Here is an 18,349-nt window from a genome sequence, read left to right as displayed (position 1 = left end):
GTATTTGGTTCTTGTATAGATAGAGGATTGGGTCGAGAGTGAGATATCTTCTAGAGCGGTAGAATGATGCAACACTTTTCCAACGTCTTTGGCAACAGATTTGATGTCTTCCATTTCAGGTCAAAGGTGAAGATTATCAGATTACTATTCGGATGAAACTACTGTTCTCATCTTGGATTTTATAAACAGATGAACAGAATACTAGCAAAACCCGTGGAAATTCCACAGTGAACTCTTTCATATGTAATATATTGATGTTGGCATTCTGTGGATGTTCAGCATAAATGGAGACGCCCTGATATTATTGTAGCTCTTTTGTTAAAACTGCAAAAATATTTTTTCTAAGCTAGAAGGGACACCTGGCATAGCCCTGTCATAAAATACACTTAAATATGATATTTTAATTTATGCAGATTTCGTATATATTATTATAGAGTCAATTTTCAGTCGATTCTTATATATTATAAAGTTGTGATTAAAAAAAAAAAAAAATATATATATATATCCATATGACTTGAGTGCATCAGGTTGAATCGAAATCAAAGCCAAAACTTATGAAGAAAAAAAATGTGTATATGCATATATATTTATAACTTGAGTTCTTTCAGCTATAATCGAAACCAAAACTTATGAAGAATTCTTGGTAAAATTATTTATTACAAGAAATGGAAAGTCATAACAATTAAACAACAGTCACTCGGAAGAAAAATATGTAAGCGTGACACACAAAATAACACACGCTATCGTATTAATATATAGATTGTTCTAAATTTTTTAGATGAGGAATGATTGCTTATGTTAGTTGGATTATTTTGGACTACTTTTCTCATCATGAGTGTTATTTACACAATGTTTCGGTCGATGTAACCAACGACCTTCTTTATGAATATAAGTCCCCATCTTTGATATTGGGAAAGAGTTAAATCCTTATGTCCGAGGTTTTATATTGTATATTTAAAAAAAATACAATATATCAAACCATATGTATTGTTTTTAATTTCAATTTTTAAGAGTCTATTTGTCGCTTCTTGATGGAGTTCAGCTAAATTAAAAATAATCAAAGTAGATTTTTTATGTTCCTATTTATTCGCTTCCCCATTAGGGCAGAGTGCGACACAAGGTCGGTTTTTAATGTGGGGAATATCCAGCTCTCTAAAAAGGGGAACTCTGGATAGGAATAAAAATTAAAATTGTCTCAGTCATAAAGGATTTCTCATCCACTGATCGAGGACAGAAAAGGTGTAGTATCAGAACAGATACTACACTTTGTTCCTGGCCAAAATTTTATGTTTATTCGATAGATAAATATACAAAGATTCTCGGAAAAATAAACTTTATTCACTTTTATTCTCTAGAAATAAATGATTTTTCCTGTACGCTATACATAGTTATCAAAAAAAAAAAAATGTTAGTTTCGTTTTAGAATTAAAAAAAAAAATCAAATTTAACTCTGTTGCATAAGTGTTTTTTTTTGTTTGTTTTTAAATAATAAACGTGTTTTTTCATATATTTTTTTAATACATGGACTTCACCACTTATCAAGGCCACTCGGGGATAAGGGTTATTGTGTGTACAGTAATCAATGGGATAGTGTAGTAATAGTATTGAAGAATTGATAAATTGTCATTATTTAAGGGGGCGGTTCATCAGGAATTTGTTTGTGTTGGACTTGAAGACATCCAGGTTGAAGTCGGGAGGGAAACAGGCACGTGGAACAGAGTTCCACAGGCGTGCAGTTCTAAGAAAGAAGCTTTGTTCATGGAATCTACGTTTTGATTTAGGCACAGATAGGGAGTGGGGAAAATTATTGACGGTGGTTTCAGCTAGTCGGGTGTTTTTTGAAAAAGATTGGCGAGGGGGGATCAGAGAATGGAGCTCAGACGAGCACTTGCCATGGAAATAACGATAGAACAAAGATAGGCTCACTACGTCTCTTCTGTGGGAAAGAGGTTGCAGGGAAGAGAAAAGGGCACCCCCCCCCACCAAGCCACGAAGTCTAGTTTGTACTCTGTCAAGGCAGGATAGGCTGTTTTTAGCAGCTCCTGCCCATACTTGGCTTTTCTATAGATAGAGAATTGCATCATTAGTGAGATACCTTCTGGAGCGGTAGAAGGATCCCACCATTTTCCCAGCGACCTTAGCCACAGACTTGATGTATGTGTTCCATTTCAGATCAGGAGTAAAGGTCAAACCCAGAAGCTTATCAAAACATGGGGCCTCCCCTAGACGAGAGCCATCCATTTCAATTGATGCCAGATGGGGATCAGAGCGTTTATGATGTAGAGATAGGAGCTTGGTCTTAGATGCATTAAAGGTAACCAGCCACCTCTTCCCCCACTGTACCACGCGCTCAAGATGAGAGGAGAGAGAATCAGAGAACATCATCATTTACGGCCTTTGATGTGTTGCCATAGATAGTCGTGTCATCAGCATAGATGTCAACGAAAGATTTTAGTATGTGTTTTGGGAGATCATTGATGTAGATCAGGAAGAGAGTTGGGCCCAGGATGGACCCCTGAGGGACTCCTGCATTAATACTGTGGGCCTCTGATTTCTGCCCATCACTACTCTTATGAGCTTATCAGAGAGAAATGATTTAATGATCGAGAAAACATTTCCAGTTATATCGTATCTGGAAATCTTGTGTAGTAGGCATTTATGCCAAACCTTATCGAATATGTAATTTCATATGTAATTTTATGTTTATCCGATACATAAAAATATAAAAATAAACTTTTTTTTCTGTAGAAATTTTTTTTTTTCATTCGTCACATGATACCGGACTGAAATTTGGTGTACTAGTGGCCCAAAACAGAATTACCCCCTCCAGCACCAACATTGCTTATACAAGCCGAATATGGAGTGTTAACATAAAAGCAAATGTATTTTTGTATCCACTTTGTTAAATGAGGCGCTCTATAAATCGTAATACCCTTCCTCTTATTTATAAAGTAGATATTAACCAACCATGCAAGAATGTTGCTTATAACTTCAGAGAAACAAGAATGAAAGCCTATAATGGGAGTAAAGGTGGGGGGGGGGGGCACAAAGTGTTTTTGATAAATGTTTCATAAAGTTTTAAAGTCCTTAAAAATCTACTCTGGCAATAAAGATGGAATAATAATTAAAAAAAGAAAAAACAAATCTTCCACACAATTAAATTTATATATATATATATATATATATATATATATATATATATATATATATATATATATATCTTTTTTTTTTTTTTTTTTTTTGAAAACGCGACTGACTCAGCCGATTAAGAGTGGTACTTGTGTTTAAAAATAAATTGAATGAATTGAGAAATATTGGCAAAACAATAGACTTAAGAAAGGAGTCGTTTCTTACAAAAATCTAAATTTAAATAACCTTTTTATAAACTACTAGCAGAGAGATTTGACGTTACCCGGGATTGAATGATGATCAGAGAATGTTTTACCCTCGCATATTTTTAATGTAAGCAGAACAATAAATTCGCCCATTTTAAAATCAAATCGATTGCTTGCTTTGTTTAGTTGGGGACTCCTCGCAGGGCATTAGGAGGAAGTTTCACATGCCTCTCCGCAGTGATTTTGTCCAAAGTATATTGTAGTCTACATTGCACTGTAGAGAACCTACTCTTGATTTTATAAAATTATTTTTATATATAACGGCTTGAATTTAAGTTTAAACTGCAAAAGTCAAGTCTTGACTTTTTTTATTTTAAACTTTAATTCAAGCCATTATATATATATAAAAAAAAATAAGTTTATAAAATCAGCAGAAGGTTCTCTACAGTGCAATGTGGACTACAACATATCGTGGAGTAAGTCACTGCAGGAAAGCATGTGAAGCTTACTTCCGGTGCACTGCCATGGGTCCCCAATTAGAGCAGGCAATCAATTGATTTGATTGAAAAATGGGTGATTTCACCTATTTTGAGGACAATAAAAATATGGTAGTGTGAAACATTTGTTGATCATCATTCAATCCAGGGCAACGCGGGGTCTTCCTGCTAGTGTATATATATATATATATATATATATATATATATATATATATATATATATATATATATATATATATACTAGCATTTCAGCCCGGCGTTGCCCGGGTGTTTGGAGGTGTATGCTGAGCAAAAAAAAAAAAAAGAGTAAATTTTTTTTTAATTTGACCCCTATTATGACCCCTTAAAATTTATAGTTTCGGGCTCAAATCACTTTATTAAATTAGATCCAGGTTCAAGGAACCTATATCTAAAATTTCAAGTGTCTAAACCCAAAATTGTCGGAGGAGTTTGGTAGAGTTCTTAAAGGTCAAATCGTTGAAATTTGACCCCTTAACAGCCAAATTTCTGGCTGACACCCGTCACATCGATTTTCCCAAATCTCAGTACCCGGTATTTCAAATTTCGAGTCTATAGACTAAAAATTGACAGAGTTATTGCGTAGGGAAATGTACATAGACAGACAGACACGTTCACTTTTATAGATATATATATAGATAGACAGATAGATGAAACAAAAATATATACGTATACATAAATATATATGGAAACGATTTTGTGTTCATTGTAAGCTTTTTACGCAAATATTTCGCAAGTATAAATCATGTAGAATATCTGCATGAATATAATTACCCGTAATAGTTAACTAAAGGTGATCACCCTATAAGAAAACTGAAAAAAACTAATAGGGAATTAATTAAAAATGAATGTTTAAAAGAATATGCAAATTAGTTAGATCTTTTGCTAATGAATGCAATTCGATAACTCATATATAAGAAAATTGTATTTTCTTTTTAAATAAATAGAAAAATAGGATTTTTAATATGAATATACACACACACACACACACATATATATATTAGTTCCTTAACCATGTATGTATGTGCCTTACATTTCTGAATTATTGAAATGAGTATCGATTATCTATATAATTATACGATTACCTGTGTGTTATTTTGTGTGTCACGCTTACATCTTTTTTCTTCCGAGTGACTGTCGTGTAATTGTTATGACCTTCCATTTCTTGTAATAAATAATTTTACCAAGAATTCTTCATAAGTTTTGGTTTTGGTTTCGATTATAATTGAAGGCACTCAAGTCATCTATTTTATTTTTTTTTTTTATAAATAATTTAACCAAAAATTATTCTTAGGTTTTAGTTTCTGTTTCAATTATAGCTGAAGGATCTCAAGTTATATATATATTTTTTTCATTATAAGTTTGGGTTTTGGTTTCAATTCAAGCTGATGCACCCAAGTCATATGGATATATTTTTTTTTATTTTTGAAATCACAACTTTATAATATATAAGAAGCGATAGAAAATTGATTCTATAATATATACGAAATCTGAATAAATTAAAGTATCATATTTAAGCGTATTATACAACCGAGCTATGCCGGGCGTCCCTTCTAATTTAGATAAATACTTTTGCAGTTTTAACAAAAGAGCTACAATAATATCAGGGCGTCTCCATTTACGCTGAACATTTACAGAATGCCAACATCAGTATATTACATATGAAAGAGTCCACTGTGGAATTTCCACAGGTCCCGCTAGTTTGTATTATTTGGATTCATCACGCAGTGGTTAGAATACTTCGAAAAATCAGTTGTAAAAACGATATTCTCTGAAAGTATGAAATTCACCAGCGATCCCCAGTCGCATGTATACCTCCATTAGGGGAGATGATGATGTTAGGTTTTTGCAATTCTTGCAGGCAAGTGTCGACGTCCTTCCTACATACAACACCTGGAATTTTTAAATTGGTCACCCATCTGGTACTTACTAGGCTCAACGTTGCTTAACTTCGGTGATCTAACGAGAACCGATGTGCCAACGTGATTATTTCGTATAGGATTCATACTACACTTTGTGTAGGCAGACCTGGGTTAAATAAAGATTTTTTTTTTCTTTGTATTTTTTAGAGTCGGAGAAATTTCTTGACTTTTAACTTCTTTTAGGTTTTAGATTAAGCTGGATCTATTTATAAATTGTGTACAGGTGTAATCATGGGTTAGATGCTTCCAAGTGCAAGAATACTACAGATTTTCAGCAGTATATACATAGATGCAAACAATTTATTCGTACACATTTTATAACGAAAATATGTGAATTATATACAAGGAAATATATTTGATTCTCTTTTTTTTTTTTTTTTAACACAGATTTCGCCATGTTTTTTTTTTTATTGTTTTCTAGTAATTTTTTATTTATTTTTTTAACTAACAGAAACGATTACTCATTTGGCCAAATTAAATTCAAGGAATATAACAAAAATAGCATATTAAATAACCAACCATCGATTGCCACGACCAATAGCCTCTTTTTCGAGAATTCAACTCCCCAGCCTAACATTCTTAGGCTACATGAATTGGAATAAGCACATCGAAGATGCTGCAAAATCTACTGCAAAAAAGGTAGGCTCCATCTACCAGGCTAGAAAACTCACACCTGCCAGTATCCTAGAGATCCTTAGAATTCCTTCCTATCAACCCTCGACTATACCAACATGCAGAAATTTAAATGTAATGTGAATAAAGATTTTGCTTCCTAACTCCCCACTTTTGTTGCCTCCAATAAATCTAGCCCTATCACACTATCCCCTTATATATGCCTTATCTGGGATGAACAGAAATAAATATATATATATATATATATATATATATTAGTGTTGGGACGATTAACAAGAATCAGATAAAATTGTGCTTAATTTCCAATGCCAAAAACGATTCTTTTATATGTATTGTTTTTTTTTAAACTGAATTTTTCATTGCTGGTACCAATGATGTAATGATGACTATTAATTTTAAAATACTAGTAAAACTAATATCTATATCTTCCAGCATCAATGTATTTTTTACGTTTATGAAACTATATGCACACATTACATGGGTTTTTTAGAATGATCTGAAAAAAATCAACTACTTTTTATAGCTAAATGTTTAGATGTTTTAAAAGAATTGGAAATTTAGAACACAGTCAATAATTGTATTGGAATCGGGGGGGGGGGGGGTATTGAAATCGTCCCATCACTAATATATATAGTGGCACCCCCAAAAAGTCCACACTTGTCATTTTTTTTCAAAACCACAAATTCAAGCTAAATTGAATGTAACTGTTTAGACAACTTCTTGTAAGTAAAAAAAAAAACAAAAAAAAAATACTCGAGCTGAGATCAAAACCAAAACCTAAGAACAATGCATCAAGTATGATAACTATTAGGCCAGTTTGACATGATCCTTTAAAAGTGTTTTCAAACCTACTTATTCTTAGGATAATCTGAACGATTTGTGCATGCACAGTCATGAAAAAGTTGACAAACAGATAAAAATTTAAAATAGCCCACTACACAATTCAGGGCATTACCTTTCCAACAAGCCTTCACTTGTTAAATTCTGATTAATAGTTACTGAGATTTGGAATTTGAGGTGAGGGAGGAGTAAGGAAGTCAGAACAATAGAGTTGATTGGCCAAATAAAGAATTTCATGGATAAGGACCGTCGTATTTCTATAGTGCACAGTTTGATGTTAGTGTGTGAACTGATTGTGCGGAGGATAAGGAAAAAGACGGAAAGAGAGATAAAGAGAGGGCGAGAGAGACAGAAAGACAAAAATTTTTAATAAAAATATATTACACACACCATTTAACTTCTATTTAGTTTTTCTCATAGCCTGGACAACGCCGGGTAGTCCTGCTAGTTATAAAATAAGGGAGGTAATTCTTGATTATCTATTACAGAAATTTTAAAAACTGAATCTACTAGAAATTTTTTTTTTTTTTTAAATAGAGTAACAAACTTTTCGGGGACAAATTAACACCAATTAAGATCAATTTACGGCACAATCCCGTTGACACACCGGTTCTCACCAGATCACCGAAGTTAAGCAACGTTGAGCCTGGCCAGTACCAGCCGCTGTATGTACCTTCTGGGAAGGTTGGACGTGGAGCCAGCACCCTCACCCTGTAAAATGAACTCCTCGCTACAAAAACATCTACAAAAAGTTGTAGATGGCCTATGCCCCTCCAGGGGGTCAAGGGCTATGGATGGAAGATCAATTTAAGAATGGATTGGATGGATTGAGAAAAAAATAAGATAAATAAAAACAACAACAATTACTATTATTTATTACAAAAATACTAATACTAAGAACAATCGTGAAAAACTTTAAAAAAAGAAAAGAATGGGAGAAATTGGAATCAGGGGAAGGCTAAGAAGATACAATGGATAACAATAATGAAAACGGCTGGTTTTTTTGTTTTTTTTTATTTATTTATTTTTTTTGTTTTTAAATATAATTGCTACACACACCATTTAACTTCTATTTTTTTATAGCCCCCGAGCAACGCTGGGTAGCCCTGCTGATTAAATACTAAATGTCCATAGATTTTTCAAATGCCTTTTTTTTTCTCCACTTCTAGCTTGTTGGAGTTCCTCAAGACTGACCCTCAACAAACTTCTCTTTCAGGTGAAAAAAAAAGTGATTTGTGTATGCTTTTATTTGATATTAGGGAGAAGGTTACGCAGTGGCGGCTCGTTACTATATATATAGCATCTCTCCTCGTTTATGTTAGAAAACTGCTTCTTGAAAAAAAAGAATTTTTTTTTTTCTTTTCAATCACCAAAAATTAGAACATTGTCTAATTTTTATAAAATTTTCAAATTATATATTTTATTAAAAAAACAAAAATAGAAAAATACTCGTCCCAAGACAGGTAAAAATCCTCTCCCTCACATCCCACAGAACAGTTTTGCACCATTTTTATGTCCTCTTATAAATATTAAAATCAAGATGCAATGATACTAAACCTTATATCTTGAATCTTTATTCTAATGTTGATCAAGAATCTACTTCACAATTTGGATTCTAGAAAAAGGCAAATTGAAGGTTTGAGCTTAAGGTCTTAAGAAGAAATTGAAATGGGAATTTTGCTTAATTGATGTTTAATGACTATGGATTAAATTTAGTGCAAATCTGAAATATTTGAATTTTCAATTGAGACGTTGCGGCATATTATTGTTCTCTAAAATTCTTTTAAATAGTTCAAAGAAACGGAAAATTTGTCAAGGATGAGAGCTCATATAGAAACGTTGATTTAATTTGAATAAAATAAAGTACACATCAAGTGCATTTGAAAGCCAAATCACAACGTAATATCAAGAAAATAAGCAAATATTTTACTTATTTGAAATTTATCACAAATTTATTTCTCCAAATTTACAACATGTCAAAGAAAAAGAAAAGAACAAAAAAAACCCAAAAAAAACAACACACATAGAGTATACCTCTGAAATATATTTGTGATAAATTTCAAACAAGTAAAATATTTGTTTTTCCTAATATTTCGTTGTATTTGTCTTTCAAGTGCACTTGATGCGTATTTTATTTTATTGAAAATTTGTGTAATATTTATTAATATCTAATACCGGTACGGACCGTGTTGAAATAATGTTATTTTTTAAAGACCCTTAACATGGATAGAGAAAAGGCGTTTTATAACTAATCTGTACTTTCACCTAACAATTTAATGAACAAAAGATACCATAAAAATTGAATTTTACTTGAAAATCCTACCTAAAAAAAAAACGCACCGTCTGTATTCCACATGAGTACCCTATTTCCTATTGTTAAAATTTCATAAAATCCAGAGAAGATTGGTCCATGCCGAAGACTGTTGAACAACATGAAAATCCATTCACCTGACATAAAAACACCGGAAAGTAAAATAATCAATTATTATGATGAGTATTATAATGGTCGCTTATTATGACTTCTACATGTAAGCTGAGTGGACAAATATACAAACGAATAGGTTCTGAAGAAGATTGGACCAGTCCAAAGATTGCTGGACAACATCAATGACAGGAAATTTCCATTTTTGGGACAGACGGCCAGAACAGACGGCCTAACAAAAGATTTGCTCTTTGATACAACCCCTGGCAAAAGAGGACCAAAAGCAGACAACATGAAGGACATCGCAGACATTAGCCTGGCTGAATTGCTTAGCATGGCACAGAACCGGAGTCAATAGTGATGATTCATGAAGAGTGTCGTGGCTGGTCAGTAATGACCAGTCGTCAAAGCGAGAGATAAGGTGTCTGAATTTTTACAAACGGTTCCCACCCTTTTTGTATAAAACTAACGGTGACCCACATTTAGTCCCTTTTTATGCCTTTCAGCTCTGTTCGTAAATTTATAATTCTTTAATTTTTGTAGGAGTTAATTGTGTACATAAAAAAAATTTGTGAACATATACACAGTTTTATCAATTTATTATTGATAAAACAATCAATTAAAATATTCAAATAATAATTGATAAGCAATTAAAATATTCAAATAATAATTGATAAGCAATTAAAATATTCAAATAATAATTGATAAGCAATTAAAATATTCAAATAATAATTGATAAGCAATTAAAATATTCAAATAATAATTGATAAGCAATTAAAATATTCAAATAATAATTGATAAGCAATTAAAATATTCAAATTATAATTGATAAGCAATTAAAATATTCAAATTATAATTGATAAGCAATTAAAATATTCAAATAATAATTGATAAGCAATTAAAATATTCAAATAATAATTGATAAGCAATTAAATTTCTCAAGTAACACATTTTCTCTAGCAATCTATTTTAATCTTTCAGGAAAAAATCTTTCAAATATTTTAAGAATGTTATCTTCAATTTAATATTTATCCTTAAAATCTGTAAACAAAAGGGGTTTTTAAGTTAAATATTAATGTATTAAATTTTATAAATATTATATTAAATTATATATTTTATATATTGGTAAAACGTTTATTTCATCATATTAAAAACGATATCAGCCAAAAGGTTATTTGGCAAAATTATGTAAAATCGTGATTTCTGTTATTTATTATCGTTATTAAAATTTTTTTTGTGTTATTTGTTATACTATGTATTATATTATTTTTTACTAGCAGGGTGAAGAGGCACCCAACTTTGCTCGGTTATAAAATATGCTTAAATATATTTTAATTCATGCAGATTTTGTATTTATTATTACAGAGCCAATTCTTTATTGAATATTATATTGTACCCAATGTATAGTAATGATTTCTAAAGTAAAAAGAAAAAAATTATTTGGATGTCATCAGAAATTAAAACATTTAGTGCTCTAACTGAATTCACTACCGTTGGAGCTATCGACAGATTGATAAGAAAGATTTAAAATTAAACCATTTCTAGCTATGAATGAATTTGCGTATGCACAAAAGTAATGGAAATGTGTGAGCAAGTTAAAAACGAACATTTTGCATTTCAACTTGCTGACATATTTCGGTACGTGGTATTCATCCATCCAAACAAAGATTTTACTCGTTATAAACCATTCTTGGTGTGGGATTACTATTTCTTACTTTCAGTGTTATGTGACCAGTAGTTTAAGAGTTTATCGGTTAAATATTCACACACATTCACATACATACATAGTACATACATCTACTGTTCTATTTATAAAGATTATAATATTATGCATTTGTTATATTATTGTATATTCATTATTAAAAATGGATTAATAAATAAAATACATTTAAATAAACCAGAATTTTTATTTCATCAGGAATATAAAATTTATAATAAAGGGCTCTACAGACAAAATTTATCTTTAGTTGACCTTTAACAACTAAATATTTTCGTTTACTAGCCAAATAGAAAAGTTACTAGCCAAACCCACCTGATTTTTAGAATATGACATCTTAGTTCTATGACGAGTGTGTACATCATAAAGATATTGTATTTTTTTAATTAGTGTAATTCTGAATATGAACCGAATTTTATGTTGATACTTGAAGGTATAAACATTCGAACTTCCTCAGATGTTTTTTTTAAACAGCTTTTGCTAAAAAAAAAAAAGTATATTTTTTGTTAAACGTTTTATTGTTTAAATAATTTGACTTTGCTCGTTTTATTAAAAAAAAAAGTTGAAAAGATATTTGTCACTCAGTAGTGAGCTTTGAAAGTGTTGGTGAAAGAAATAATCGTCAAAAGATAAGTGTTCCATTATTTCCAGTCGCTATTTTGAAAAATCACTCACAAATGCGACTGTTTCACTCGCAATGTAAAGCCCTGTAATAAAAACAATGTAATATTGTGAAGAAATTGGCAATTAATATTAAGAAGGATGTAGTAATTTGTATTCTTTGAACAACTCTTATCTTGAGCGTTATGTGCTCAACATTTCGGTCAGTATAACTTCTGACCATCTTTAGGTGTATCCTGTCGAACTCTGTAATTTATACAGAATTTCAAATAGAACCCTTTAATTAATTCAAATTCCTGAGTTTGACAGAAATATTCCCAAGTTCGATAAGCTGAAATGGTATGTGTTCGATGTTTCATGCAGATTTCTGAGTTTGACAAAACACATCTGGAGAAGGTCGGAGATTACATCAGCCGAAACGCTGTTAAAATAACACTCAAGATGAGAACAGTGATCCAACTAATACAAATTATCAATCTTCATCTCCAAAATTCAACACATGATAGACAATAATATTTAGAAAAAATTGGACAATAATATTTGGAAAAAAATTGGACGTTAATATTTGGAAAAAATTGAGCAAATCACTGTCGACGAGCCGCTACTGAGGTTAAGGGTTTTGTTTTTCAGTCCTCCGTGCATTTTGTCTTTTCTTCATTCAAAAAGGTGTATGGTCTGAGCGTTTCTTGTTTTTCTGACCTCCTGATCTATCTCTTCAAATCTCCTGGTGATTGTTTTTCTTCCTCTCTTCTTTTCATATTTGTAAATCTTCCATCATGTCGTTTTCTTGTTTTTCTTGCAATTTTATACATAAATAAAAAATAATTTTTGGTCACAAGTTTCAAGTGACACCAGATGATGCCTCCATTTCTTTAAGGTCCCTACGATAATGTAGCCTTTGTTTTTGACAGCTAAGTTCCTCTATTCAGATTTATACGAGTATATATATATATATATATATATATACACTCCTATAATTTTTTTTTTGTATTGATATTCATATTAAAAACCCTTTTTTCTATTTATTTAAAAAGAAAATACAACTTTGTTCTATATGAGGCGTGGAATTGCATTCACCTACAAAAAATCAAGCTAATTTGCATATTTTTTTTAAACATTCATTTTAATTCATTATTAGTTTTTTCAGTTTTTTTATGGAATGATCATCTTTAGTTAACTATTGCATGTAATTATATTCGTGCAGATATTCTTCATGATTTATCCTTGCGTAATATTTGCATTAAAAGGTTATAGTAAACACAAAGCTCTTTCCATATATATTTATGTTTGCGTATATATTTTTGTTTAAAAAATTTGGCCTACCAAACTCCTCCTACAGTTTTTGGTCCACAGACATGAAACTTCATATATAAGGTATTTGAAACCATGCAAAACTTTATATTTGGGTTTCAGCCTAGGAAAATCGGTACAAAAGTGTGAAAATAAATAAAAAATGGAATTTGTCAGGTGAAGGTCGAACGACAGCATTACGAATATGCATGCGTAACGTAGTAGATATTGGTTTATGATTTAATTTTTAGCCTTGCAACAAACATATCTTCATAGCTCAGTCATGAACATCAAAGGAAAAATAAATCGTAAGTTAAACGTTTTGGTTTTGATTCTCGGTGGTTGCACACAAGTAATTTTTTTTCTGAACTTTTTAAATAATTAGTATATATATTGGGTCCAATATAATCTATATATATATATAAAAGCGAAAATGTATGTATGTATGTTTGTGTGTCTGCTAAAAACTTTCGACAGAGTACAAAAATTCACAAAACGATTCCTTTGGTTTTTTTTGGGTTTTTTTTTTTTTTATTTGATTTTGTCTGAAACAAAGTCTTCCTTTGCTGGTAGTAATAATAAAACAATAAATATTTATTGATTTTAAACTATTAGTAAAAATAAAATCTATAGATCACCACACACACACAAGTGGGTTTTTACATTTGAGAAAATATATGCATATGTAACATGCGTTTTTATGATAATCGTGAAAAAAAAAAACCCAAACAATTTCATAGTTAAATATTTAGAGATTTGTAAAGAATCTATATAAAAGCCAAGTACGTCCAAGGATATAATACTGCTGCCATATCTGGGCAGGAGCTGCTAAAAACAGCCTATCCTGCCTTGACAGAGTACAAAATAGACTTTGTGGTTTAGTGGGGGGGGGGGGCCCTTTTCTCTTCCCTGCAACCTCTCTCCCACAGAAGAGACGTTGCGAGCCTATCTTTGTTTTATTGCTATTCCCATGGCAGGTGCTCGTCTGAGCTCCAATCTCTGCCCCACCCCCAGCCAATCTCTCACGATAAACACCCATCTAGCTGAAACCACTGTCAATAATTTTCCCCACTCTTTATCTGTGCCTAAATCAAAACATAGATTCCATGAACAAAGCTTTCTTAGAACTGCACACCTGTGGAACTCTCTACCGCTTGCCTGTTTCCCTCCTGACTTCAATATGGATGTCTTCAAGTCCAACAGAAACAAATTTCTAATGAACCGCCCCCCCCTTAAGTAATGACACTTTATCAAATCTCCAATACTAATGAATACTGCAGTCTGCAACGCTATCCCATTGGTTACTGTACACAAAATAACCCTTATCCTCGAGTGGCTTCTGGGCCTTGATAAGTGGTTACCTCCATGTAAAAAAAATAAGATAAAAAAAATAAAAAGAATCGAAATCGGGAATTTAGCACAGAATCGGAAAAAGTGTTGGAATCGTCTCCTCACTATTGGAACTTTTCTTTTGTCTGACAAGTAATGACACTTTATCAATTCTCCAATACTATCACTACACTATCCCATTGGTTACTGTACACACAATAACCCTTATCCCTGAGTGGCCCTTGGGCCTTGATAAGTGGTGAAGTCCATGTAAAAAAAAAAAAAATAATAATAATCTGAAAGCTTTTACAATTCAAAGTTTCTTTGGATTGATACTGCCATTTCTCTTTTCTTCTAAAACTAAAATTGCCTTAAAACTCAAAAGATATTGTTTGCAAATAAGTGTTATAAAATCATCACTGTTCATATTAAGGTGATGTTACGCTTAGGAAATTGTTTTGTAAATAATTTCCCAAACTTTCAATACATGATGATTTAATATATTTAAAGCCAAAAATAACTTTATATCCAACAGCAAATTTCCACCCCTTTGTTATGGGGGTCCCCAGATGCCGGAAAACATTTTGCTCTAATAGCTTCTTTCCTTGGATAGTCTGTGTTCGAACTTCCTTTCCTGCTCTCGGTTTCTCAGACTAATTCCAACACGCATAAATTTAAACATGATATGAACAAGCATCTTGCTGCACAACTCCCCACTTAGAATGCCCCCTATATATCTGGCCCTCTAAATCATGGTAACCTCTTACATCTCGGTGTCAATATGCTTTTTTGTTTAGGGGGAATCAAAGTAAAATAAAAAAAACAATAAAAAAGTGATCAGGTGGGATGCTGATTCCATCAAATCCTTTCTTTGCTTGTTTTACACCTCCCACCGCCACAACCACCATCATCACTTGCAAAAGTTTCATTTTTTATTTTTTATTTTTTTTTCGGATTACATTCTTCGTATCACAACCACCCACACATTTTTCAACTGTGCATTTTTTTTTTTTTTTTCCATTTCATTACTTCGTCCATATCTGTCTCTCTAAAATATCTAGTGGACATTTACATGTTAATGTTATTTTATACAATTTTTTTCTTAACGGCTGCTTTAGTCTTTTTTTTTTTTTTTTTTTTACATAGGCATCACCACATTATCAAGGCCAAGAGGCCACTCGAGGATAAGGGTTAAAGAGTGTACAGTAGAAATTGGACAATATAGTAATAATTAGTAATGGAAATTCGGTAAATTTGTTAACTTATGTGGAACGGTTCATCAAGAACTTATTTACGTTAGACTTGAAGACAACCATATTGTAGTCAGCCGGAAAGCAGGAAAACGGAAGACAATTCCACAGGCGTGCAGTTCTAAGAAAGAAGCTTTGTTCATGGAATCTACGTTTAGGTTTAGGCACAGATAAAGAGTGGGGGGGAATTATTGATAGTGTTTTCAGCTAGACGAGTATTTCTTGTGAAAGTTTGGCAAGGGGGGACCATAGATTGAAGCTCAGTCGAACACTTTCCATGAAAATAACGATACATCAGAGACAAACTCGCAACATCTCTTCTGTGAGATAGAGGTTGTAGGGAAGAGAAAAGGACATCTTCTACGAGGCTACGAAGTCTATTTTGAACTCTATCAAGGCAGGACAAGTCCTTTCTAGCAGCTCCTGCCCAGATGTGGCAACAGTATTCCATCCTTGGACGTACCTGGCTCTTATATAGATAGAGAATTGCATCAGCAGTCTTGCAAGAAAAAGGGAAGATGAGAGGTTGCAGATAATAAAAATGAACCGACTTTCCTGTCATCTCTTTAAGTATGTTTGTATATTTCTACGTGCTAAGTCTCTTTTAATTCTCTATTACTGTTATATACTTGTAAATCTTTGATGTTATCATGACGAACGAACATACAAAGGTGGAACGATAAAATTGTCGCCCCAAACAAAACAATGTTACAGCTTCGTTTTAAAACTTTTATTAAAGAAATTAATTCAAGTAACTTGATTATGTAGCAGAGCTTAAATCTATTCAATGTAGCCACCTTCAGCCTCAATAACCGCCTTGATACAGTTTCGGAATTGGGATAGTGCCTTTTCCACAAGCGCCGGCAGGAGTTCGGCGAATATTCGCGATTAAGCTGGCTTTGGTGTTGTGGAAGGTCATGTTTGTGATGTTCTCGACGTATGACCAAACAAAGTAGTTGAGGTCGGACGAGGAGGGGGGGGGGGCAGTGAGAGAAGAGTACAAAGTCGTAGCACTCCAAGCCTGAGACTCTTTGGACTTGTGGGCCAGCACCGAATTCTTTTGCCACTCCCAGGATCTGCCAGCTGCCACCTGATTGCTCCGGGAAATCCCCACACTCCTCAACACATCCAGGTACACTTTGGTGTTTGCTTTCAAGCAGATTTCGAAGATGTGAGGTGGCATGATGTGTTGCTTTTTTTTTTTTTTTTTTTTTTATTACATGGTGGTCACCACTTATCAAGGCCCGGAAGCCACTCAGGGATAAGGGTTATTGCAAGTACAGTACGTTAGTGTGGAGATTTGATGAAGTGTTTACTTAAGGGGGCGGTTCATTAAGAATTTATTAACGTTGGACTTGAAGATATCCAAGTCAGGTGGGAAGCAGGCAGACGGAACAGAGTTCCACAGGCGTGCAGTTCTAAGAAAGAAGCTTTGTTCATGGAATCCATGTTTTCATTTAGGCACAGATAAAGAGTGGGGGGAATTTTTCACAGTGGATTCAGCTAGACGAATGTTTTTCATGAAAGATTGGCGTGGAGGGACCAGAGATTGGAGTTCAGATGAGCACCTGCCATGGAAATAACGATAAAATAAGGATAGGCTCGCAACATCTCTTCTGTGGGAGAGAGGTTTCAGAGTAGAGAAAAGGGCATCCCCCACTAAGCCACGAAGTCTATTTTGTACTCTGTCAAGGCAGGATAGGCTGTTTTTAGCAGCTCCTGGCCAGATATGGCAGCAGTATTCCATCCTTGGATGTACTTGGCTTTTATATAGATAGAGAATTGCATCAGTAGTGAGATACCATCTTTCCAGCGACCTTGGCAACAGACTTGATGTACGTATTCCATTTCAGATCAGGAGTAAAGGTCAAACCCAGAAGCTTGTCAAAACACGGAGCCTCTCCCAGACGAGAGCCATCCATCCCAATTGATGCCAGATGGGGATCAGAGCGTTGCTCAGTTGAAACCACACCAAAGACCATAACTGTGGCCAGAAACTTTGTTGAGCTATGCCCTCAAGCAATGAACCGGATTTGCATTTTGAAGGTGCTGGCAATGGTCCTGTTGTCATAACTTGGATTGGTAGAGAGCATGAGTTATACAGCGGCACATCTCCGATCTCGCTCGTTGAACATTGTCACTTTCATACTTGATAGCAGGATCCTTTTCGCTCTTGGGATTTGCACACAACTGGTCAACTAGTAGATGGTCTGCAACAAAAAAAGAAAACTGGTTTTCATCAAACGGAAATGGAATCATGTTGTCTTTTCTAGGATCACAGTTTTATCGTTCTACCCTGTATATTACATTGTCCTTCTAAAGGAGGATGGTAATTCTTGGGATGATGATACCTTGATGAACAAACCTACACTACATTACTCTCCAAAAAGAAGAGATATTACTTCGAAGGATGATCACAGAACTTGTACTGCATTAGTCTCCACCCCTTCCAGTAAAAGGAGGTGATAGTGCCTG

General features: G+C 33.2%; 1 protein-coding gene across 5 annotated transcripts in view; it reads left to right on the top strand.

The window, feature by feature from the left end:
• The window catches only part of LOC145263827 (uncharacterized), a 242,305-nt gene that overhangs the window by 208,767 nt on the left and 15,189 nt on the right, over positions 1-18,349 (top strand). The window contains exon 24 of one of the 5 annotated variants that reach the window (XR_013864603.1): positions 8,415-8,461. The exons of the other annotated variants lie outside the window; for them this stretch is intronic. The gene's annotated coding sequence lies outside the window, so the exon portion shown is untranslated. The remainder of the gene's footprint in view (positions 1-8,414; positions 8,462-18,349) is intronic. 5 annotated transcript variants of the gene reach the window in all.

Source organism: Euprymna scolopes, chromosome 39, assembly GCF_053919585.1.
Source record: "Euprymna scolopes isolate OS-2025 chromosome 39, ASM5391958v1, whole genome shotgun sequence".
In the NCBI taxonomy this organism is placed as follows: Eukaryota; Metazoa; Mollusca; class Cephalopoda; order Sepiida; family Sepiolidae; genus Euprymna; species Euprymna scolopes.
The sequence above is the reverse complement of the archived record's forward strand: the minus strand, read 5'-3'. Positions and strand labels throughout refer to the sequence as shown.